General features: G+C 36.9%; 1 protein-coding gene and 1 pseudogene across 6 annotated transcripts in view; both read right to left on the reverse strand.

Annotated features, from left to right (window-relative positions):
* Positions 1–20377, reverse strand: part of TCF12 (transcription factor 12) — a 375328-nt gene that overhangs the window by 296739 nt on the left and 58212 nt on the right. The window lies entirely within an intron of this gene.
* LOC103014452 (single-stranded DNA-binding protein, mitochondrial-like) lies at positions 7056–7511 on the reverse strand (annotated as a pseudogene).

Consider the following 20377-nt stretch of genomic DNA (forward strand, 5'->3'; position numbering starts at 1 on the left):
TAAATAGGCAAAGTAAAACTGCTTCTTTGGGTGACTATGAAACACCACACTCCTTTAGGATTAGTAAAAAGTAGTTTAAGTCATACTCCGTTTTGACTGTTTAAAAATTTTTACTGTTATTTTGTATGGCACACAGAACATTCTGATTGTAATTTTACACAGAATATCTAGGTTTTATCGCTGTCTAGAGAATTTGTTAATGATAAGCTTAAGTGCTAACAAGGCTGTGAAACTGCAACTAAGGTTTTATTTCACACCATGTTAGTAATCAAATTCGAGCTAGCACAAGGGTGAAACAGCTACACAGACCCAGATCGCGACTCCCCCCTCCCCAGCCCTACCCTGTCCCTACCATCCACAAACACACACTTCTCTCCCCCTCCCTCCCCGCACTCACCTTCCTCTCTCTCTCTCTGTGCCACACACACAAACACAACATGCACGTGCTCCCCTAAATTTGTATATATGTATATGTACACATATGTATATTGTATAAATGTGTTTTTATATATACACATTATCTCAACCAGGCATACATATGGTTCATGAAGATTAAAAAAAGGTCTTCCTCTCTTCACAGGAATAGGTTCTACAGACCTTTGGGAACATTAAAACAAAGAGGGAGAAGTCCATAATCCCTTAACAAAAAATTCTAAAATCCAAAATATTCTGAAAACCAAATTTTACATAACTTATTTATTGGTAAAACATGACCTGGACTGAAACAAGGATAATTATAGTCCTCATTTATCCCACTCAATGTGCATGTTAATATGTTTCAATTCAAAAATACTGCCCTATGTGATCACAGGGTTCTACCACAGATCACTCTGGGGAATGTTATACAACATACAGTACATATCACTAACTCAAGTTTTTAAAATTCAAGAAATTATGGATTCTAAAACAAATCCAATCTCAAGGTCTGGGGCTAAGAAACTATGGAGTAAAACTTCTATATTTAAAAAATAAAGTTTATATAATTATCTGTCTTCCCTCTACAGCTTTCACTAACAACAATCTTCTATAAATTCAGAAGGAATAAAGGAATGAAAGAAGTAAGAGAGGGTGGAGGGAGGGGCAGCTACAATGAGGTTCATGTCTTTAACTCCTCTGTTTAATGATTGTTAACCTCCCTTTTGCCAAGAAACTGTTACCCTGGACTACAGGCAGCATTAACAGCCAAAGAGTGACTAGGAGAGAGAGAGGTTAACAGAAGGGACTCAATATATATTACAGTTCACAGATAATATTCAAGCCAGAAATTATGAATCTTAAAACTGTCCCATATTCTCAATAAAAGAGAAAATACCATCTCTAATAATAACAACCTTGCATTAATAACAGTGGTTTTTTTTTCGAGTTTGCTTTCAAATATGTCATTTAACCTTCATATTCTATACAGTCACTCTACAAAGTCACTTTATATAATAACTTATTTGCAGAGTTGTTACATATCTTAATCCCTGACTTTCTAACACCTACGACATACCTATTGCCTACCCCAAAGATCATTCAGAATGCATTCAGAATACATATATATGGCAAGAAACTCAGATAATGTATTATAAGATAGAATGTAAATAACTTTTCAGTTAGTCATTACTTCTTGGATTAGAAGAGCAACTGTTTACTCGTCAAAATTTGTATTGAACTGACTCAATTTAAATCATGAGTCAACAAGAATCCATTTCATCTGTTTTCTACAGAAAATGCATTTTTCATCCTTGAAACATTAAAGAATGTTCCACATAATCAAGGGATAGAATGTGAATTTTTTTCCTTTAAAAGTATAATATACCATTTAAAGGAATAAGGTGTTTTAATATTTAGTGAGGTTAATTTTGAAAGTTTATCTGAAACAGAAAGACTTGGCTATCTATCTATCTATCTATTTATTTATTGCTGCATTGGGTCTTTGTTGCTGTGCGCGGGCTTTCTTTAGTTGTGGTGAGTGGGGCTAGTCTTCCTCATGGCGTGTGGGTTTCTCATTGTGGTGACTTCTCTCACACACATGGCTCTAGGCACACAGACTTCAGTAGTGGTGGCATGCAGGCTCAGTAGTTGTGACTCACGGGCTCCACAGCACAGGCTCAGTAGTTGTGGTGCACGGGCTTACTTCCTCCACAGCATGTGAGATCTTCCTGCACCAGCGCTCAAACCCGTGTCCCCTACATTGGCAGGCGGATTCTTAACCACTGTGCCACCAGGAAAGTCCCGACTTTACTACTTTATTTACAAAACTAAATGAAGCAGAAGACCTTTAAGATGGAAAAGGAGTAAGATGTGGAGATCACCTTCCTCCCCACAAATACATCAAAAATACATCTACGTGTGGAACAACTCCTACAGAACACCTACTGAACGCTGGCAGAAGACCTCAGACTTCCCAAAAGGGTCTTGTTGCTCCGGCCAGGTGTCAGGCCTGAGCCTCTGAGGTGAGAGAGACGAGTTCAGGACACTGGATCACCAGAGACCTCCTGGCCCCATGTAATATCAATCAGAGAGAACTCTCCCAGAGATCTCCCATCTCAACCCTAAGACCCAGCTCCACTCAACGACCAGCAAGCTCCAGTTTTGGACACCCCAAGCCAAACAACCAACAAGACAGGAAAACAACCCCACCCATTAGCAGAGAGGCTGCCTAAAATCATAAGAAGTTCACAGACACCCCAAAACACACCACTGGGCGCAGTCCTGCTCACCAGAAAGACAAGATCCAGCCTCATCAACCAGAACACAGGCACCAGTCCCCTCCACCAGGAAGCCTACACAACCCACCGAACCAACCTTACCCACTGGGGGCAGACACCAAAAACAACGGGAACTACAAACCTGCAGCCTGTGAAAAGGAGACCCCAAACACAGTAAGTTAAGAAAAATGAGAAGACAGAGAAATACACAGCAGATGAAGGAGCAAGGTAAAAACCCACCAGACCAAACAAATGAAGAGGAAACAGGCAGTCTACCTGAAAAAGAATTCAGGGTAATGACAGTAAAGATGATCCAAAATCTTGTAAACAGAATGGAGAAAATACAAGAAACGTTTAAACAAGGACCTAGAAGAAGAGAAGATCAAACAAACAATGATGAACAACACAATAAGTGAAATTTAAAACTCTCTAGAAGGAATCAATAGCAGAATAACTGAGGCAGAAGAACAAATAAGAGACCTGGAAGACAAAATAGAGGAAATAACTACCTCAAAGCAGAATAAAGAAAAAAGAATGAAAAGAATTCAGGACAGTCTCAGAGACCTCTGGGACAACATTAAACGCACCAACATTCGAATTATAGAGGTCCCAGTAGAAGAAGAAAAAAAGAGAGGGACCGAGAAAATATCTGAAGAGATTATAGTGGAAAACTTCCCTAATATGGGAAAGGAAATAGTTAATCAAGTCCTGGAAGCACAGAGAGTCCCAAACAGGATAAATTCAAGAAGAAACACGCCAAGACACATATTAATAAAACTATTAAAAATTAAATACAAATAAAAATATTAAAAGCAGCACGGGAAAAGCAACAAATAACATACAAGGGAATCCCCATAAGGTTAAGAGCTGATCTTTCAGTAGAGACTCTGCAAGCCAGAAGGGAGTGGCAGGATATATTTAAAGTGATAAAAGGGAAAAACCTACAACCAACATTACTCTATCCAGCAAGGATCTCATTCAGATTCGACGGAGAAATTAAAACCTTTACAGACAAGCAAAAGCTAAGAGAACTCAGCACCACCAAAGGAGCTTTACAACAAATCCTAAAGGAACTTCTCTAGGCAGGAAAACAGAAGAGAAGGACCTACAATAACAAACACAAAATAATTAAGAAAATGGAAACAGGAACATACATATCGAAAATTACCTTAAATGTAAATGGATTAAATGCTCCAACCAAAAGAAACAGACTGGCTGAACAGATACAAAAACAATACCCGTATATACGCTGTCTACAAGAGACCCACTTCAGACCTAAGGACACATACAGACTGAAAGTGAGGGGATGGAAAAATATATTCTATGCAAATGGAAATCAAAAGAAAGCTGGAGTAGCAATTCTCGTATCGGACAAATTAGACTTTAAAATAAAGCCTATAACAAGAGACAAAGAAGGACACTATGTAATGATCAAGAGATCAATCCGAGAAGAAGACAGAACAATTGCAAATATTTATGTACCCAACATAGGAGCACCTCAATACATAAGGCAAATGTTAACAGCCATAAAAGGGGAAATCAACAGTAACCCAATAATAGTAGGGGACATTAACACCCCACTTTCACCAATGGACAGATCAACCAAAATAAAAATAAATAAGGAAACAATCTTTAAATGACACATTAAACAAGATGGACTTAATTGATATTTATAGGACATTCCATCCTAAAACAACAGAATACACTTTCTTCTCAAGTGCTCATGGAACATTCTCCAGGATAGATCATATCTTGGGTCACAAATCAAGCCTTGGTAAATTTAAAAAAATTAAAATTGTATCAAGTATCTTTTCCGTCCACAACACTATGAGACTAGATATCAATTACAGGGAAAAAACTGTAAAAAATACAAACACGTGGAGGCTAAATAATACGCTACTAAATAACCAAAAGATCACTGATGAAATCAAAGAGGAAATCAAAAAATACCTAGAAACAAATGACAATGAAAACACGACAGCCCAAAACCTATGGGATGCAGCAAAAGCAGTTCTAAGAGGAAAGTTCATAACAATACAATTCTACCTCAAGAAACAAGAAAAATCACAAATAAACAACCTAACCTTATACCTAAAGCAATTAGAGAAAGAAGAACAAAAAAAACCCCAAACTGAGCAGAAGGAAAGAAATCATAAAGATCAGATCAGGAATAAATGAAAAAGAAATGAAGGAAACAATAGCAAAGATAAATAAAACTAAAAGCTGGTTCTTTGAGAAGATAAACAAAATTGATAAACCATTAGCCAGACTCATCAAGAAAAAAAGTGAGAAGACTCAAATCAACAGAATTAGAAATGAAAAAGGAGAAGTAACAACTGACACTGCAGAAATACAAAGGATCATGAGAGATTACTACAGGCAGCTATATACCAATAAAATGGACAACCTGCAACAAACGGACAAATTCTTAGAAAAGCACAACCTTCTGAGACTGAATCAGGAAGAAATAGAAAATATGAACAGAACAATCACAAGCACTGAAATTGAGACTGTGATTGAAAATCTTCCAACAAACAAAAGCCCAGGACCATACAGCTTCACACACAAATACTATCAAACATTTAAAGAAGAGTTAACACCTATCCTTCTCAAACTCTTCTAAAAAATAGCAGAGGAAGGAACACTCCCAAACTGATTCTACGAGGCCACCATCACCCTGACACCAAAACCAGACAAAGATGTCACAAAATAAGAAAACTACAGGCCAACATCACTGATGAACATAGATGTAAAAATCCTCAACAAAATACTAGCAAACAGAATCCAGAAGCACATTAAAAGGATCATACACCATGATCAAGTGGGATTTATCCCAGGAATGCAAGGGTTCTTCAATATACGCAAATCAATCAATGTGATAATACACCATATTAACAAATTGAAGGATAAAAACTATATGATCATCTCAATAGATGCAGAAAAAGCTTTTGACAAAATTCAACACCCATTTATGATAAAAACTCTCCAGAAAGTAGGCACAGAGGGAACTTTCCTCAACATAATAAAGGCCATATATGACAAACCCACAGCCAACATCGTTCTCAAGGGTGAAAAACTGAAACCATTTCCACTAAGATCAGGAACAAGACAAGGTTGCCCACTCTCACCACTATTATTCAACATAGTTTTGGAAGTTTTAGCCACAGCGATCAGAGAAGAAAAAGAAATAAAAGGAATCCAAATCAGAAAAGAAGTAAAACTGTCACTGTTTGCAGATGACGTGATACTATACCCAGAGAATCCTAAAGATGCTACCGGAAAACTACTAGAGCTAATCAATGAATGTGGTAAAGTAGCAGGATACAAAATTAATGCACAGAAATCTCTTGCATTCCTATACACTAATGACGAAAAATCTGAAAGAGAAATTAAGGAAACACTCCCATTTACCACTGCAACAAAAACAATAAAATACCTAGGAATAAACCTACCTAAGGAGACAAAAGACCTGTATGCAGAAAACTATAAGACATTGATGAAAGAAACTGAAGATGATACAAACAGATGGAGCGATATACCACGTTCTTGGATTGGAAGAATCAACATGGTGAAAATGACTATACTACCCAAAGCAATCTACACATTCAATGCAATCCCTATCAAATTACCAATGGAATTTTTCACAGAACTACAACAAAAAATTTCACAATTTGTATGGAAACACAAGAGCCAAAGCAATCTTGAGAAAGAAAAACGGAGCTGGAGGCATCAGACTCCCTGACTTCAGACTGTACTACAAAGGTACAGTAATCAAGACAGTTTGGTACTGGCACAAAAACAGAAATATGGATCAATGGAACAGGATAGAAAGTCCAGAGATAAACCCACACACATATGGTCACCTTATTTTTGATAAAGGAGGCAAGAATATACAACGTAGAAAAGACAGCCTCTTCGATACGTGGTGCTGGGAAAACTGGACAGCTACAAGTAAAAGAATGAAATTAGAACACTCCCTAACACCATACACAAAAATAAACTGAAAATGGATTAAAGACCTAAATGTAAGGCCAGACACTATAAAACTCTCAGAGGAAAACATAGGCAGAACACTTCATGACATAAATCACAGCAAGATCCTTTTTGACCCATCTCCTACAGAAATGGAAATAAAAACAAAAATAAACAAATGGGACCTAACGAAATTTAAAAGCTTTTGTCAGCAAAGGAAACCGTAAGATGAAACCCTCAGAATGGGAGAAAATATTTACAAAGGAAGCAACTGACAAAGGATTTTTTTTTTCTCATTTTACATTGAGTATTTTAATTCTTGTCCTCAGAAACTATAAAGACTATCAAGATTTGGAAACAAGACTGTACCAAACAATGGCCAAAGAAGAATCGTCCACTCTATGCCTTCTCTTTCGTCTGGTCACTCAGAAATATAATGTTATCAGCTATAATTGTTGTTGCTTGTCGTCTCACATTATTTTTATCCATATATTCACCGTAGTCTACTTTCCCTTCCACATAAATTCGAGACCCCTTTTTCACATACTGATATGCCACATCTCTGAGGCCTGGTCGGAATACTGAAATTCTGTGCCACGTTGTCTTTTGACTGACATCACCCATTTGGTGTGTTTCATTTTCCCCTGATCGCCACATCTCATTTGTTGCTAGAGAAAATATTGTGACTGGGTTTTTTCCTTCTACCTGTCTCATGACAGGGTCCTGACCTACTCGACCAAGTAACTGCACACGATTCAGAGATCTTTTGAGAACCAAACTGCCAGCTATTTCAGACTCATGTCTTACAAACTAATGAAGGACCTGCACTACAGGTCTTCGAAACATGGCTTCTATTTCCTTTTCTTACAATCTAACCTTCAACCTTTCCCTGACGCTCAGCCTCCGACAGCTTCCAGGCAAGAAATCATTTCTCCAAAATATACAAGCAGCTCATGCAGCTCAATAACAAAAAACAAACAACCCAGTCCAAAAATAGATAGAAGACCTAAATAGACATTTCTCCCAAGAAGATATACAGATTGTCAAGAAACACATGAAAGGATCTCAACATGACTAATCATCAGAGAAATGCAAATCAAAACTACAATGAGGTATCACCTCACACCAGTCAGAATGGCCATCATCAAAAAATCTACAAACAATAAATGCTGGAGAGGGTGTGAAGAAAAGGGAACCTTCTTGCACTGTCGGTGGGAATGTAAATTGATACAACCACTATGGAGAACAGTATGGAGGTTCCTTAAAAAACTAAAAACAGAACTACCATATGATCCAGCAATCCCACTACTGGGCATATACCCTGAGAAAACCATAATTCAAAAAGAATCATGTACCAAAATGTTCATAGCAGCTCTATTTACAATAGCTAGGACATGGAAGCAACCTAAGCGTCCATTGACAGATGAATGGATAAAGAAGATGTGGCACATATATACAATGGAATATTACTCAGCCATAAAAAGAAACAAAATTGAGTTATTTGTAGTGAGGTGGATGGACCTAGAGTCTGTCATACAGAGTGAAGTAAGTCAGAAAGAGAAAAACAAATACCGTATGCTAACACATATATATGGAATCTAAAAAAAAAAAATGGTCATGAAGAACCTAGGGGCAGGACGGGAATAAAGACGCAGACCTACTAGAGAATGGGCTTGACACAGAGAGGGGGAAGGCTAAGCTGGGACAAAGTGAGAGAGTGGCACAGACATATATACACTACCAAATGTAAAAGAGATAGCTAGTGGGAAGCAGTCACATTGCACAGGGAGATCAGCTCATTGCTTTGTGACCACCTAGAGGGGTGGGATAGGGAGGGTGGGAGGGAGACACAAGAGGGAGGGGATATGGGGATATATGTATATGTATAGCTGATTCACTCTGTTATACAGCAGAAACTAACACAACAATGTAAAGCAATTATACTCCAATAAAGATGTTTAAAAAAAGAAAAGTAAATGAAGCAGACAGTTATTAAGTTACTGTAAGGTGAACCAGATCCATTCAAGATGCTAATTATAGATTTTCTGTAAATACATAATTACATCTGTATTAAATGTAATCAAAATCAATAGAAATTTCCAATTTACCTCTATTTTTAAAAGCATAAGGATTCTAAACCTTGATTATAACATTTTAAGTAAATTAGACATATAAAATGTGATTATCTAAATTAAATTTAACTAATTTAGTTATATCAACAAAAGGAAGTTTAAAATTTTGAATTATTCAGCATATTCATTTCATGCTTTACCTTTATTCTTTTTGTTTTTAAATAAAGCTCCATGAACTTATGTGTTTCTTGCTCACTACTGTATCTCCAAAGCCTACTTGAGTGCCTAGAGTTGAGAAGACATTCAATAGATATTTGCTAAATGAATGAATTAAAAAATTACATCTCAATTTAGAATTATAAAAACTATATATAAACTTTCTGTTAAAAAAAGCTAGTGCTTAAAGGTTAATATTTCAGTAAATTCTGATGAATTCTGTCTGATTTATAAGACTAAATAAGCTCATGACTTTCATCAGCTCATGTTAAATGAATCACCATTAGCCCTGAGTTTATTACTGAAAATAGAGAAAGACGAAGACTTATAGCTGTAAACCTAGATATATCTATGAAAGTGATGACCACATAACTTAACCTTCTACAATACAAATGTCAAGAACCAACCATTAGTTCTGAGCATTGAGAATTTAGGTAATTCAATAATTTATCCAACAACTATCTACTATGTGCCCAACATTATGCTAGGCATCCCAAATACATATGTAGTTAACATCTATCCTCAAGAAAAGCACCAGGGCTTCCCTGGTGGCGCAGTGGCTGAGAATCTGCCTGCCAATGCAGGGGACACGGGTTCGAGCCCTGGTCTGGGAAGATCCCACATGCCACGGAGCAACTAGGCCCGTGAGCCACAACTACTGAGCCTGCGCGTCTGGAGCCTGTGCTCTGCAACAAGAGACACTGTAATAGTGAGAGGCCCACGCACCGCGATGAAGAGTGGCCCCCGCTTGCTGCAACTGGAGAAAGCCCTCGCATAGAAACGAAGACCCAACACAGCCAAAAATAAATAAATAATAAATAAATTAATTTAAAAAATAATAGAATCTAGGCAATAAAATAAAGTCTAACCTTAAAAAAAAAAAGAAAAGCACCAATGTGAGAGAGGAGAGTCACATAAGTGAATAACCAAACATGACTGGCAGGGCAAACAAAATCTTACAGGAAAACAGAAGATGACTGAAGTTGGAAGTCATGTTCATAGATGAGATGACAAGTGATCTGGTTGCACGGGAATGTAGAGTAGGATGTGGGGGCTGAGAGGGTGTTAAGCCCCAGTTGTCAGAGAAAGGCATTATGAGCAGAGGGCAAAGCATGAGCAAAGGTACAGAAGTAAAGAATACTCAGGGACTTCCCTGGTGGCGCAGTGGTTAAGAATCCGCCTACCAATGCAAGGGACATGGGTTCCAGCCCTGGTCCGAGAAGATCCCACATGCTGCGTAGCAATTAAGCCCGTGTGCCACAAATACTGAGCTTGAGCCCCACAACTACTAAAGCCCGCGAGCCTAGAGCCCATGCTCCACAACAAGAGAAGTCACCGCGATGAGAAGCCCACGAACCACAACGAAGAGCAGCCTCCACTTGCCACAACTAGAGAAAGCCTGAGCACAGCAACGAAGACGCAACGTAGCCAAAAATAAAATAAACTAAAAGAATATTTTAAAAAAGAAAAAAACTATTTTAAAGAAAGAATACATACACACAGAAGGGAAAGATACTAAAAATTACTTTTTTAAATGAAATAACATTAAAGTATTTTGCGATGGACATCCCCTTTTTATAAAACATTCTTACAAAATAATTTAAACCAAAGATTATTCTCTTAGGAACCTAAAATTCCAGGACTAGCCTAAAATTTTTGAAGTAGTCCCAGAAAAGTAACTCAATCTGCTGTTACCTAAATAAATAGAACAAATCTTACATCATTTCCTTTAATATTTAAGCTCAAGTCAAAGCCACATGAGCAACAGCTTCAAATTTCATTATTACCACTTTCAAGAACCTCACATCAGTTATTCTAAAACTCCTGAATTTAAATTTTCATAGCTATTAACCTTGTCTCTTCAAAAAGGACCATAGGGACTTCCCTGGTAGTCCAGTGGTAAAGAGTCTGCCTTCCAATGCAGGGGACACAGGTTCGATCCCTGATCGTGGTAACTAGGATGCCACATGCCGCGGAGCAACTAAGCCCCCACACCACAACTACTGAGTCCATGCACCTCAACAAGAGGGCCCGCGTGCTGCAAACTACAGAGTCCACGCGCTCTGGAGACTGCATACCACAACTACAGAGAGAAAAAAACCGCATGCCATAACTAGAGAGAAACCTGTGCACCGCAACTAGAGAGAAGCCCGAGCGCCAAAATGAAGAGACCAAGCGCTGCAACAAATAACCCTGCGTGTCTCAGTGATGATCCTGCGTACCACAACTAAGACCCAACACAGCCAAAGAATTTTTAAAAATTAAAAATAAATAAGTTTTTTAAAAAAGGACCATGAATTTCCTTAAGGGCAAAAACCATATCTTAATAGTCTTTGAAGGTCCCCACACAAATCTAGAAGTATAGTAGATACTCAGTTAAATATTTATTGACTGTTTATTGAGATTTGGAATTTTTACCCTTTTAAAGCACATGCTACCTTAAAATATATTTGATATTATATAGTTTTGCAGCTTTTCATTCTAAGAAAACCTTGATAAGAAAATCAGAAAATGTTAGGAATTATTCTTTTGAGAAGTATTCATCTGCACCCTGCCATCATAACCGAGCATCGAGTTTGATTACAACCTTTAGGTCTGATTACAACCTTTGTCCTTCAGAGATAATTTTATTAGTCAACCAGCGCACTTACAGCAACCACAGGAGAAACCCTGAGAGTAGCGTTTCCAACTCTGAGTTTATACATTAAGCTAACATTCTAAATAAAATAATGCAATCCTGACGTTTAGATGTTTTCATGCTTCATAATTCTCATACTACCATGAAAAATTAAAAAATGTAACATGTGAAAAGATCCTTATCTTTTCTGTAGAAAGGCACAAACAGAAGACATGCCAAAATATTTATTGAAGGAGTAAGTAAAATAAATATAACCGGAATTATAAATGCACTTAGGCAATGTTGCTGATAACTGATCACTTTAAAAACATATGGGGGGCTTCCCTGGTGGCGCAGTGGTTGAGAATCTGCCTGCTAATGCAGGGGACACGGGTTCGAGCCCTGGTCTGGGAAGATCCCACATGCCACGGAGCAGCTGGGCCCGTGAGCCACAATTGCTGAGCCTGCGCGTCTGGAGCCTGTGCCCCGCGACGGGAGGGGCCGCGATAGAGAAAGGCCCGCGCACCGCGATGAAGGGCGGTCCCCGCACCGCGATGAAGAGTGGCCCCCGCTTGCCGCAACTGGAGAAAGCCCTCGCACGAACCGAAGACCCAACACAGCCAAAAATAAATAAATAAATAAATAAATAAATAAATAAGAAAAAATCCTTAAAAAAAAAAAAAAACATATGGGTAGGAAAAAAAAGAACACTTGATGAGCTTCAGCAGTAAAAGGAACTATTCTTCCTATGAGTGAAGGATAAATGTACTACTGAAAGGTGATTATGTTTATAACACTGGGTAGTAGTCCATGAATACACTTGAGTATTTAAAAAAGAAACAGTTTGAAGTAAACACTTGTTAAGAATATGTGTGAAATAATACATGGTACTATAAATCTGAAAAGTATGAAACAAAGGATATTTCCCATATGAGGAAGAAAATGAACCTATTTATTAAAAAGCTTTGATTATATATACCTTGCTTTCAGAAATAAAAATATTCCTGGAAGCTGCCTATAAAGCGATTTTAATTAAAAAATTAATCCTCATTAGTTTTTAATAACAATTTTTAAATATTACAAGAAAGGATTTACAAGAGAATGCAAACGATAAAAGATTACAAACAATCAACAAAATCCATGGTAAAACTGTTAAAGGAAGAAGACATCCTATGAAAATGGAAGTTTTCTAATGATTATTTACACTTGTAATCTTGGTGTATGTTATAAGAATTTCATTTTAATCCTTTCATTTTACTGAGGGCTCCAACCAAAGCTGTTCCTTAAAAAAAAAAAAAAAAAAAAATCAAGCTTTTAGTTTTTTGAGTTTATTTCAACTGATTACTTACACCATAGCGCTGTCTATAGCTACAAGTAGTGTTCCCACCAGTCTATTTCCACTCAATTTACACCATGATCTATCTTTGGAAGGAGTATCTTAAAGGTAAATGAAACTGACCTGGGACTATTCGGCTCGCTTTTTTTTTCCTTTTCCTTTTCCAACAAGCCAGACTGTTGCTGTATAATTACTATCTCAAAAGCTGTAAAGTCTGTTTTTTTTGACATGCCATCTCATGAACACTAGAAGCTTCAATTTTCTTTCAGATATTATAGCATGTATAATACCTGACTTTAAATGCATGAACCAACTTCTATTTTTACTAAAATAATCATCCTCTGATCCCTCTACATTGTTACTTCTGAGACTTCAACAAGCCCTGAAGTGTTTGACTTAAATGGTGGCTAGAATCAAAGACAGAAAACTCAGCTTGATACTGAAAACTGGACCAAGAGATCTACACTTCATCATGGAATCATGAATTGCAACCAACAGCTGTTCCACTCATCAGCTATTTTAAACCATTTAATATGATCTGCAGCAAGACTAATTCTTTTCTAAATAAGCACGTCAACACTTAAACAAAAACTATGCTGCTCTTCAAAACTGTCTCCTTGAAAAGTTTAATACTTAATGTATGCTGCCACTTTTCAAATAATTTCAGAACTTTCTTTTCAGAAATCTCCTTCATAGAAAATTTACTAACCACATAAAGAAATCACTCTCCTTACTGTGTAAACACTGGATTAATACTCCTGGGCTGGCTTCTCCAGCTTTCCTTCCTACCAGCCCCTCTATTCCCATATTCCCTTAAATCTGGCCCCTGCCTTTTTCTTTCTTCTGGTTTTTGAAATCAACACTTTGAGAATTTATGGAGTAGGAATGAACCTTGAAGAGACCCAGGAGAATGGATGATGAAACAAAAGAAACAGATCTGGAAGTGGACATTTTTCATCCTTCTTGCTTGCTTGTAACATGGGTAAAAATTTGCTTATGGCCATGAATAAGTACTTTTTTTTTTTTTGGTTTTATAATATCTGTACTTTCTCTTGAAAGAAATATCTTCCAAGCCAACAGTTTCCAAGTCAACATTCGGGGGATAAGAAGAGGGATGTTTCAAAATATTAACTGAAGTCAGTGTATGCTGAGTTCTGCCCACCTGGGGGTGACTTATAACTTACCTCCTTCCCCCAACACTCCATATCATTCTCTTTTTTTTTTATAAATTTATTTATTTATTTGTTTGTTTGTTTATGGCTGAGTTGGGTCTTTGTTGCTGCAAGCGGGCTTTCTCTAGTTGTGGTGAGCAGGGGCTACTCCTCATTGCAGTGCACAGGCTTCTCACTGCAGTGGCTTCTCTTGATGTGGAGCACAGGCTCTAGGTGCGCGGGCTTCAGTAGTTGTGGCTCGTGGGCTCTAGAGCACAGGCTCAGTAGTTGTGGCGCATGGGCTTTGTTGCTCCGCGGCATGTGGGATCTTCCCGGACCAGGGCTCGAACCCGTGTCCCCTGCACTAGCAGGCGGATTCTTAACCACTGCACCACCAGGGAAGCCCCTCCATATCATTCTTATCACTGCTCATCATGCCCTGCAATACGACTAACCTCCTCCACAACAGTCAGTACTCTAACTTGAGGCCAACCCAAACCACTAAGAGTGCTCAAATACAAATGAATGATGCTCAGCAATTATTCCCTGAATTGAACTTGGGTGGAAGGGCTATGAAACAGCAAGAATTTTTGGTAGACGAAGCAACCTCCCATCACAGCTGCTATTAGCACAGGTGCGCTTTTTATCCTCTACTTTCCAAAATGATAGCATATTCTAAGGACGTTGGGGGTCTATAACCAAAGTAGATGAGGGTGATTTGGCCCATTACTGAGCAATATAACTGGGTAATTCATCTAAATCATGGGTATAAAGAAAAATCTGTATTTCTTAAGAAAACAGCTGAAAGATCATTTAAAACAAAAAGTAAAGTGCTTAATTTGGTAAGATTAAATTGGATGGGAGAAATTTTCCTTTTGTTTTGTTTCTGTAGTAGTGTTTTTGTAACTTGAAAAATCAGGGTCACTTTTTACATCTCAATACATTACTATGATACCAATAAATATACACACATTCTTTCCGAACCATAAACTCTCCTTACGAGCTAACGGGCCATTAATTAATTGTATACATGCAGATTCAGTTCTGATTGCATCTACCTCAACTAAGAGATTCAATTCAGTTATTCAAGTGAGGCATATTAGAAAATGAGGTACTGAAAGATTGTTTATATATATACTTTATCATGTACATATATATATGTATGTGTGTATGTACACATATATGACAAAGTGGATGACCAAGCAGGTGCAGAGGTTTTTGTAATTCAAGCTTAGGAAAGAAAATTAAAACCAGGCCTTAGAAATAAGACTCCTATGTCTGATGTAGAAGGGAATTTAGATTAGGAAATGATACCCTGATCCAAGTCAGAGAGCTCAGCCTTGCTCACGCCTTAGGTTTTAAAAAGCATAGCAAAGGGCTTCCCTGGTGGCGCAGTGGTTGAGAGTCTGCCTGCTAATGCAGGGGACACGGGTTCGAGCCCTGGTCTGGGAGGATCCCACGTGCCGCGGAGCAGCTGGGCCCGTGAGCCACAATTGCTGAGCCTGCGCGTCTGGAGCCTGTGCCCCGCGACGGGAGGGGCCGCGACAGAGAAAGGCCCGCGCACCGCGATGAAGAGCGGTCCCCGCACCGCGATGAAGAGTGGCCCCCGCTTGCCGCAACTGGAGAAAGCCCTCGCACAAACCGAAGACCCAACACAGCCAAAAATAAATAAATAAATAAATAAATAAATAAATAAATAAATAAATAAATAAGAAAATCCTTTAAAAAAAAAAAAAAAAAAAAAAGCATAGCAAAGGATCAGAAATAATCACTGAATAAGTAAAGATTTTCCAAAGCTTTTTCCTTGCTCACACATCCAAGTCTGTCTCTGGGTCCATAATGAGAAATGAGCAGGCATCCATTACTCCTGAGTCATAAAATCAGAAAGGTAGTAAGAACCTGAAGGAAGGAGAAGACATAAACTACTCAATTTACATAAGAGAAAAATGAATATAACCACTCCACCGAAACTTTGCGGGAAGGAAATATTTTCAGTAATTAGGGTCAATAAACAGAAATTCACTGCTTAAGGCTTATCTAATATGAAATCTGTAAAATTTTCATAAATTATTTCTGTTTAGAGTTTACTTCGGTGTTCTGGGTTAATAAAAATAAAAATACATAAGGACTCATCCTTGTTTGCAATTTTAGTCCTCCAAACCTGTTTCACCCAAAGTCAAATTCCACAACTGTAAAATCACCGATGGAATTTTCAGAAATATAAGCTTCAAGGCTCACACTCTGTACATTATGTTTTTAGATACCTCTATTCATATTTCCATGTTTTAGCAGTCTGTGGATTTTAAGATCTGGTATGATAAGAGCCTATCAGAACTTTCCCAATTACAGGGAAAATTAAGAAGCAGTGAAATTCAAATAAATAATGTACCAAAATGTCAAATCTCTCAGGAATCCATTGTCTTAAATAATCATTAAAACATTCTGTACTATGCAATATGCATTTCCCAAAACTGAAACATATGGTGATGTAAATTTTAAGAACTGACCTTCTAATTAAAACTTTCTAATTTTCAATAATGGTCATATTAATACAAGGTAAGGTATGCAACTGGTTCAGCATTGCACCTACTTCACATCAATTTCTTTTTTAAAGAAAATATTAATTTAAATGTTTTGTCACATATTTTTAAAGAAAACCCTAGAGATAACCTGTATTTATACTCAAGCAGATTAATACAGGCTAGAGATAATAATATTTGTGGACATAAATGAAGCTAGATTTCCTTTTTATTAATTTATCTTAAATTAAGAAATGTGTACATAGATAATTCATGAAAACTCATCTTTCTTTTCTAGTCTTTGAACAAAAAGGAAGATGAGGACCAAAATCATTCAGTATTTATAGCTACCATACTGATCTGCTTGAATGATTAATTGAGAAGGGGGGTTTATATTTTAGCTAAATTTAAAACTACATACCAACTTAAAATACAAGATATAGAGAGCTGATACAATGAAAAAGAATGAACTACATGAACAACATGCATGAATCTCATAGACAGAATGGTGAGCAAGTCAAGCCCCACATAAAAGAGCACATACTATATGATTCAATTTATATAAAGTTTACCAACAGGGAAAACTTATGTAAATGAAAGGGGTCAGAATAGTGGTTACCTTCCAGAGGGGATAATGCCTAGGAAGTGGTAGGCAACAGGTTCTAGAATGCAGTAATGTTATATTTCTTGATCTGTATGGTAGTTATATGGGTGTATTCGCTTTCCTAAATTTCATCAAGCTGAACACTGACAATCTATATGCTTTTTAATATGTGTGTACTTGAATTTTAAAGTTTATAAAAATGTAGATAGAGATTTGGTGTCAACTATGGACAATTCTTTTTCTCTTTCTGGCCGTATTTTCAAAAATTTGTTTAATGAGCATATATGGAAATAATGGGGGGGGGGAGCAACTTTTAAAAAAATAGCAGAACTGATATTCTGTGAGGTTCCCACCAAATCTAAGTACCGTGTGTAATTTAAACACAGTGTAACTGAAAACACTGGGCTGCTAGACATGCTGAAAATGATGACCTAGAACGAACTCATCCTTAAGGTGGGGAAGAAGAAATAAAGGTTTGGAAGCCTAAGTTACAAATAGAGGATGTTAAAGCTTACCTTCAAAATAGTTAATCACGTGATACACAGACTTTTAAAGTATTTTGGGTATCATTATGAAGTCCCAAATTCTACTGCTTTTTTCTTGAAACTTGATTACAAAATTCACATTCTATTTTTGATACTCTCTTACTGCCTTAGCTTTCAGAAAGCAAGCTGAAGGCACTTATTAGCCCAAAAGTCTACAATAAATGGCACAATATCTTCTGAATAGCAACAACAACAAAAAGATATAGAGAGCTGAGGGAAAAAAAGATAAAATACATAGAGGAACAAGCTAAACAACACCAACAGGAAACAACCAAACACGCTGCCTCACCCCAACCCCCCAACAAAACAGACATGCACAACAAAAGGCAATGTCTAATCAAAAAGTCAGTGTCAGGAAAAAGGTGTGTGTCGGGGGGGGAGGCGGGGGGATGCTGTGCTAGATTTAAAAGACTTAAGGGGTAGTAATTATCAAATATGAGTTATCCTGGATTGGACCTGGTTTGGGCAGATCAACTGCAAATAATATTTTTTCAAAAACCTGAAAAAATGTGAGCATGGATTAGATAAGATGAAAATCTGCTGATATGGAAAAGCAGAAATTGTTAACTTAAAAAAGCATATACTAAAAAAAAATAAAATTAAAAAAAAGCATATACTAAAATAATGTGTACAATGATATAATATTAGTAAAGAAATACAAGTGTACATACATATACATAGAAAAACATCTAGAAGAACACTTAAGTATTAACTATGTCATCTCTAGGTTATGGGAATATGGTGTTTTTATTTTCTTATTTTTGCTTTATATTTTTTAACTTTCTGTATGTGTGTATGTATATATTACTTTTGCAACACTGAAAATATAACTTGTAAAGAAAAATTAATATAGATGCTTTCTTCCAAATCATTACAAATGCCATTGTTTGAAATCTAGACTCCATAACTACACTGTATCATTCATAACACAAGATACATATAGTAAATAAATAATATATATTTATCAGCCACCTTTTTGAAGAGCTAATTTTGCTGATAGCTGTTAATGTAAAGTGCCTTTAGAAAAATTAAGTGAGATAGCCACTCATCCAATATGGTAGCCATCCAAATGTGAGTGACTATTCAGTAGTACGTGACTTATGATCGGTGGCATGTATCTGCCTCAAATGAAAAACAAAATATTCATTTTCAGATTTCCCAACAGAATTAACTACAGAAAGCAACATAACTTGAAAGCATAAAATATCTGGCTTCTAAACAATAAAACCTATAGTTATATTACTCAGCCATAAAAAAGAAACAAAATTGAGTTATTTGTAGTGAGGTGGATGGACCTAGAGTCTGTCATACAGAGTGAAGTAAGTCAGAAAGAGAAAAACAAATACCGTATGCTAACACATATATATGGAATCTAAAAAAAATTTTTAAATGGTTCTGAAGGACCTAGGGGCAGGGCAGGACAGAATAAAGATGCAGACGTAGAGAATGGACTTGAGGAAACGGGGAGGGGGAAGGGTAAGCTGGGATGAAGTGAGAGAGTGGCATGGACATATATATACTACCAAATGTAAAACAGATGGCTAGTGGGAAGCAGTCGCATAGCACAGGGAGATCAGCTCAATGCTTTGTGACCACCTAGAGGGGTGGGATAGGGAGGGTGAGAGGGAGACGCAAGAGGGAGGAGATATGGGGATATATGTATATGTATAGCTGATTCACTTTGTTATACAGCAGAACCTAACACACCATTGTAAAGCAATTATACTCCAATAAAGATGTTAAAAGTTGCCTTTACTCCTGACTAATCAATTAATAATGACATATCAATATAAACCTGAGTTAATACAAAACAATACCAACGATATCGATTTCAGTTAAAAAATAAAGCAATTTAGTAGAAATAATATATAGAGAAAGAATGCTTATGTATAAAAGTATAGCTTCAAACATTTGTATCACAGTTCAAATGTTAAATTCAAAGAGAAAAGTAAAATTACAGACAGGCAAAACAATGCACAAGGAAAGAACCTGATAAAATGGCAGAGAATCTATTAGAAGAATTAAGAGAGAAGTAAGTAATATAAAAAAGGGCAATACATTATAAATCACAACAAAATTCATGTCCACATGAAAAAGAAAGCAAAAATCAAGTCTCAAAAAGATGATACACCCTCCAAGGCTAGAGCAGTAGGAAAAATCAGTCTTTCAAAAATTACGAAGTTTACTAAGTCTTTCCAAATTACTAGATTACACTAAAATTGAAGGTAATGAAATAGTCCAATAAAACAATGGTAACGTTTTTGTCACGCTTCACACTTTACAGGACACTTTCATGTACATTATCTGGGGTGACACAATGAAGCTGTGCATCACTCTCTTTTTAAAGACTGGTACTTTGATATTTTAGGAAACTTACTCAAGGCCACGTTGTTTGTCTCAGGGATAGAAATCCAACTCTGAGTCCTTATTTGGAATGACTATTAAGTAGTCTACTTGTATTAGTTACCTGCTTATTATCACTGTATTACATTATTTTTATTGTTTATGTGTCACTCCCACTAAGACTATTAACTCCTTGGGGGCAGGGATTATACCTGCCTCTAGCCGTCTTTGTAGCACCGTCACCTGTCACTGTATATTTTTATAAGTGCTCAAAAAGTATCTGTTAATGAACATGCATAAAAGTAATCC

This window comes from Balaenoptera acutorostrata, chromosome 3, assembly GCF_949987535.1.
Source record: "Balaenoptera acutorostrata chromosome 3, mBalAcu1.1, whole genome shotgun sequence".
Taxonomy (NCBI): Eukaryota; Metazoa; Chordata; class Mammalia; order Artiodactyla; family Balaenopteridae; genus Balaenoptera; species Balaenoptera acutorostrata.